Source organism: Orycteropus afer, unplaced genomic scaffold (genome assembly GCF_000298275.1).
Source record: "Orycteropus afer afer isolate SDZICR_OR568_19922 unplaced genomic scaffold, OryAfe1.0 scaffold00103, whole genome shotgun sequence".
In the NCBI taxonomy this organism is placed as follows: domain Eukaryota; kingdom Metazoa; phylum Chordata; class Mammalia; order Tubulidentata; family Orycteropodidae; genus Orycteropus; species Orycteropus afer.
This window is the reverse complement of record NW_006921690.1, coordinates 7388980-7395461: the sequence shown is the minus strand read 5'-3', so window position 1 is coordinate 7395461 and position 6482 is coordinate 7388980. Positions and strand designations below refer to the sequence as shown.

At 33.5% G+C, this 6482-nt stretch overlaps 1 protein-coding gene across 1 annotated transcript in view; it reads left to right on the top strand.

Moving 5' to 3' along the window:
* ELP4 (elongator acetyltransferase complex subunit 4) overlaps positions 1-6482 on the top strand; it is a 367989-nt gene that overhangs the window by 138928 nt on the left and 222579 nt on the right. The window lies entirely within an intron of this gene.

Sequence of the window (6482 nt, the reverse complement as noted above, 5' to 3'; positions counted from 1 at the left end):
TTATATTAAAAAATTGCCATCAAGTCGATTCTGTCAAGTTATAGGAAAACATACTAGAATAAGTTAATAGGTTATTTTTCTGGAATTTATTCAATCAAAACTAGTAAATCTCAAACCTTTAATATTAGAGCCAGAAAGGGCAGGAAGAGATCATCTGGTCTGGGCTCCTGCTTTGAACAAGTAAAACATTATCCTGTTTTACAACAGAGTCCTGCATTGAAATTACATATGCAAGCAAATCAAAGCAATAGTAACTATACTTGGTGAGACTGCAAGAGTTTATGAGAACATGACGTTTAATTGCTTTATGTAATTGAAATGTGGAATTCTCTAAGGAAATAAAGAAATACCTAAATGTACTGTCCAAAAGATAAAGCTAAGACCTTTGTTTAAGGGTTGTTTGTGAAAACATCAAAGCCCTCCAACCTATAGGAAAAGAATTTTGGATTTGATTCATATTTGCCTTTAAGAAAAAGCCCCTATTATCTACCATTCATCTACCATATTAAAAATTTTAAGCTTGGCTAATGCAGCATCATGTTCCTCTTTCACAAGTGGAGAGAGCTGATTGGCAGTGTACTGCCGTACATTGTCCATGATTTACTCTTTAGAGCTTTCTGAGAGCTGCTACCATAGCTAGTTCAAGTCAGTGTTCCTGTTCAATAAGTTCAAAATTTAAGTAAAATAAAAATTATATTTAGCAGGACAAAATTAATTTTTCACATCAAGACATCTTAAATCCACACCTTTCCCTCTCAACAAATAGAAAGAATCTGCAATTCTTATAAATGTACTTACTGAAGCAGTGTTTTGTTATCTTTGATCATTCCTTCTTTCATTCATACATTTATTTTATACTTTTTTTGAGTCCTTGATGTACACTTCTGCCCATTGGAAATTCAGAAATGAATTAAAGGCACTGGTTTCTCTCAGGAACCTTACCCTCTAGTGAGAAAATAAACAATAAAAGATGAGTAGCAGAATAGTGTAGTAAATTTGATGGTAGATTTATGAGGATATTGGGTCAGAATCTTAGTCCAATGTTTCCCAAACTTTTGATCTCAGAACCTCTGTGTACTCTTAAAAATTATTGAAGATCCCAAGAAACATTTGTTCATGTGGGTTGTATCTATCAATATTTACCATATTGGAAATTTAAACTGAGAAATACTCAAATATTTATTTATGAACTCATTTAAATAATAAAGCCATTACATCTTAATAAGTAGTATGCTCTTTATGAAAAATAATGATTTCCTAAAAGAAAATACTAAGTAGAGTAGCATTGTTTTATCATTTTTCAATCTCTTTATGGTCTAGCTTAGTAGAAAACAGCTGGATTCTAATATCTGCTGCCTTATTCATTCAATCCATTATGCTATTTTGTTTTGGTTGAAGTATATAAAGAAAATCTGGCCTCACACAGATATATAGTTAGAATAATGCAAACTCAACTGCTGTTGAGTCGGATCCGACTCCTAGCGACCCCTCTTTGGGTTTCCAAGGCAGTATCACTATGGAAGTAGATTGCCCAGCCTTCCTTCCGAGGAGTGGCTTGTGGGTTTGAACCGCCAGCCTTCTGGTTAGCAGTCAAATGCCTTAGGCCCTATGCCACCAGAGCTCCTATAGTTAGAATAGGGAGGATTAGGGAGGATTAATAGCCTTTTCAGATAATTGTGGATATTCTCTGATGCTACAGAAAAATTCAACAAGGATAATTTCTTAGATGTTAATTGTAATGTAGAATTGGAAACCCTATCAATGAACTTTTTATATTGTGTTGCACTAAAAGGCATTGATTTTTCTCATGCTTTGAATGAGTCTTTAACCCATTCATGATATTGGTTATTTAGACATTATTGGTTCATTGAATTATGTAGATTTTCTAAATGTTTGCATATTTTACCATAGTATATATTTTAAAAAATCTATTTAATTATATTACCACCATCCATATGATTATATGTATAACCAGTTTACTTTTATTGCTGAATAGTTTGCTATTATATGCACATATGACAGTTTCTTTATTCTTCTACCTATTGACAAATGTTTGGGCCATTTCCAGTTTGAAGCTATAAATAGAGCGTCTATGACTATTAGTGCATATGCCTTAACCACTACACAAACAGAGCTCCTTTAGGATCTATCTCTATGTTAGAGTCAGTTCGACAGCAGTGGGCTTTGGTTTGGATTTGAGTTTGGAGTAATTGCTGAAAATGATATCTTTTGTAGGTAGTCATAAGTTTAATGACAAGAAACTGCCAGATTGTCTCCAAAGTGCTTGTACCATCTTACACTCCCACCAGCTATGTATGATAAATTCACATGCTCTGTTCCCTCTCTACAACTTATTTTATTTTCGATACTTTTTTCAGTCCATGTGAAATAGTACAACACTGTGGTTTTAATTTGCATTGCCTTGGTGATGAATGAAGTTCCTATTTTTTCTTGTCCTTATATGTCAATTTGCATATCTTTTTTTCTGTCTTTTGTCTATTTTTTGATGAGTTGCTTCTCTCCTTATTATTGAGGTTTTTAGAATTTCTTAAAGATTTTAGTTAAAAACTTTGCAGTAATTTATTTCAGTGTTTGACTTTCCTTTTTTATTCTTAACAGTGTCTTTTGAAGATGAAGTTTTTAATCTTTATGAAGTTTAATTTACCAGTTTTTATTATGGTTAGAGGGTTTTTTCCCCATTTTACCAATATTTGCCCATGGCAAGGTCTTGAAGATTTTTTCCTATGTTTTCTTCAGAAAGTTTTATAGTTTTATTCTTTACTTTTGGATCAATATTCTGATTTGATTATTTTACACAACATAGGTATGATAATAATATAATATTAAGTGTGATAAGGTAAGAAATTCTTAGTATAGTACCTAGATTTTTTTCTAGATATTTAGTTAAATGTTAATTTAGTGAATATTGATTTGTACTTAGAAAATAACTCCTAATATCTAATTGTTAAAACTACTTGGATCTTTTGGATGTTTATTACAAATTTATGTGATTTGTTCTAACATACTCTACCCACAACTGTCATATTTATTAAAGTATCATTTAATTATATTAATTTTATACTACATCTAAAACCTATTTCAAGTCCTATGACTGAAAAGTTTGGCATAAATAGGAAGTAAATTCTGACTCCTTGGCCAATAGAATTTATTTATAATAGTCATGAGAGGATAACTGTGTTTTTTCTGAAAGGCTTTTAAGAGATTATACCTGAATTATTATTTTGAGTTTAAAATGGCACAAATATAGGACAACTCCTTTCTCTAAACATCCTAGGTTGCATATATACTTAAAGTATTTACATTGTTGATGTTAAGTCATTATAAAGTTAATATTATAATAATAGCTTGGTTAGATATAATGAACTTTTGATTATGGTTAATAAACCTGGAATAGACCATTCTTACATACTGATGAAAATGCAGTTCATGCTACCACTACAACTATGCTTATTACCAAAACCATTTATTAGCACATACTACATGCTACACACTTTACAAGCATTGTGTCATTGAATCTTTACCACAATACTATGAAACAGTCAACTTTTAGTTCCCTTTATCAAAGGCCACACAATTAATAAGTAGCAGTGCCATTGTCCTAAGCCATTTTGTTCTTGACTCCAAACTCCATCATCTTCACTACAAAGTTGTATAGCCTCTCTAATCATCAAAAAAATTCTTCAAGAATGTTGTGATACCATTTGCATAGAAGATGAAATTGAAGTTAAAGATTCTCCAGTCACAAAATTTAACCTAGCATTCAAACTCTACTCTGTTTAACTCTACAACTTGGACTCTTTCCCCTTTATCACACTACATCTTTATGCATCTTGAGTAATTCACTACCTTTGTTGACACTAACTTTCCCTTAAGAAAAACAGTTCTAGTGTAACATTGCTATTATTAAAAGTTTTTAAAGAGAAAATTACCATTGTAAAATCTATGACAGATCAGTGCACGTGAAAGAATAAGCAAAAGGGGGAGAGAAAAAAGATAGAAATATATGTCAATATGCATAAAATTGCAAAGTAAAGAAAAGAGTTATGGAATAAATTTGTGTGTGTGTGTGTATAACATAGATATTTTAATTTATTGCAAAGGGATTTGGGGGAAAAAAGAGGAAGAAAACATTTATAAAGCTACTTTGGTGATGATCATCATTATTATTTAGAGAAGAGTTTCCAAACCCACTGTAACCATCTGTCACAGTGATTCCTCTGTTGTTAGGTGCCATCAAGTCAGTTCAGACTCCTAGTGACCCTTTGTACGACAGAGTGAAACCCTGCCCAGTCCTGCACCATCCTCACAATCGTTGCTGTGCTTGAGCCCATCATTGCAGCCCCTGTGTCAATCCACCTTGTTGAGTCTTCCCCTTTTTTGCTGACCCCTTACTTTACAAAGCACCCTCTACTTTAACCTTCTCCAGGAAATGGTTACTACTGACCACATCACCAAAGTACAAGACCCTGGCCATTCTCGCTTCTAAGGAGCATTCCAGCTGTACTTCCTCCAAGACAAATTTGTTCATTCCTCTAGCAGTCCATGGTACATTCAGTATTCTTCTCCAGTACCACAATTCAAATGCATGAATTCTTTTGCAGTTTTCTTTATTCATTGTCCAGCTCTCACATGAATATGAGGCTATTGAAAATACCATGGCTTGGGTTAGGTGCACCTTAATCTTCAAAGTGACATCTTTTCTCTTCAACACTTTAAAGAGGTCTTTTGCAACAGATTTGCCAACTGCAATATGTCTGATTTCTTGGTTGCTGCTTCCATGAGTGTTAATTGTGGATCTAAGCAAAATGAAATCCTTGACATTTTCAATTTTTTCTCCATTTATCGTGATGTTACTTATTGGTCCAATTGTGAGGATTTTTGTTTTCTTTATATTGAGGTGTAACCCATACTGAAGGCTATAGTCTTTGATCTCCATCAGTAAGTATTTCAAGTCTTCTTCATTTCCAGCCACCAAGGTTGTATCATCTGATTCCTCTAGCCTCCGAAGCGTAGCAGCAATGATAATGTCCAATGACCTAGAGTCAGCCCATCCACACCACTGATTAAATAATAATTGAAATGATGAGGCTAACTGGATGTGTGAACATTAAACAATATTTTCATTTTATTTTACAAATAAACTTTATGCATCTTATCATTCAAAGAGACTACTTTGAAATGGAAATAGGAAAATATAGAGTCAGACTTTGATTATGAGTATAAAATTACACAATATGGCCAAGAATTAAGTCATATTCTTCAAAATAGTTTTTTAAAATTGAACAACCACCTAAAATTTTCCTCTTTTTCATACTGTACTACCTATACAGTTTTGTATAGCTGTCTTATAATAATCTTCAGGCACTAGTATGAGTTGAGCTTTAAAAAAATTAAAGTATTCCCTTGCTCTTTGAACATAACATCTGACTATATGTTTGCTTTTATATCAAAATGTTTAGGAGATGGGACCACAGTCCTGGAGGACAACATAGTCAGTTGGCATAAGAGTTCACATTGATAATGTTCTCTATCCTAGTTTGGTGAATAGCATCTTGGGTCTTAAAACTTGCAAGCAGTCATCTAAGATACAACTATTAGTGTCTAGTCACCTACAGCAAAATGAGTGAAGAAAAAGAAAGGCTCAAAGAAGAAACTAGTTCATGGAACTAGTAACCTACACAAATCACTGCCTGTTCTAACCTAAGACCAGAAGAACTAGACAGTGCCATTCTACCACTATCAACCATTCTGACCAGGGACACAGTAGAAGGTCCTTGATAGAGTGGGAGAAAATGTTCAACAAATATCAAATTCCTAAAAAAAAAAAAAAGGCCAGACCTACTGAAACAGTAGAGACTAGAGGAACCTCCTACAACTATCTCCCTAAGATAAACTGCAGGTGACCTTTCAGCTAGATAATAGACTGGCTTATAAAATAAATCAGTATCATCTGTGAATAATGTTCTTCCTCAAACAATAAACAGTATGAGACCAAACGGTCGACATTTACCTTAAAGCAAAGATGAGAAGGCAAGGAGGGGAAGGGAAGCTAGATCAATGGAAACAGAACAAACAGAATGAAAATAATGAGAATGCTGACACATTGTAAAATTTGTAACGAGTGGCATGGAACAATTAGCATAAAAATTGTTAAAGGGGAACCTAATTTGCTATGTAAAGTTTCCTGTAAAACTCAATAAAATATTTAAAAATATGTAGGAGAAAATGTAAAACTTCACAGTTTGTTGAAAACAGTCATGATATAAATGGGATAAAACTCCTAATAACTCTTGTTATTAGGAGTTAGTTGTCAGAGTCCTAATAAGTCTGGCAAGGGAAATCACAATCTTTGTTGTTGTTGTTGTTGTTGTTGTTAAGTGCCGTCAAGTCGTTTCTGACTCATAGCGACCCCATGCACAGCAGAACGAAACACTGCCCAATCCCGCGCCAGCCCCACAATC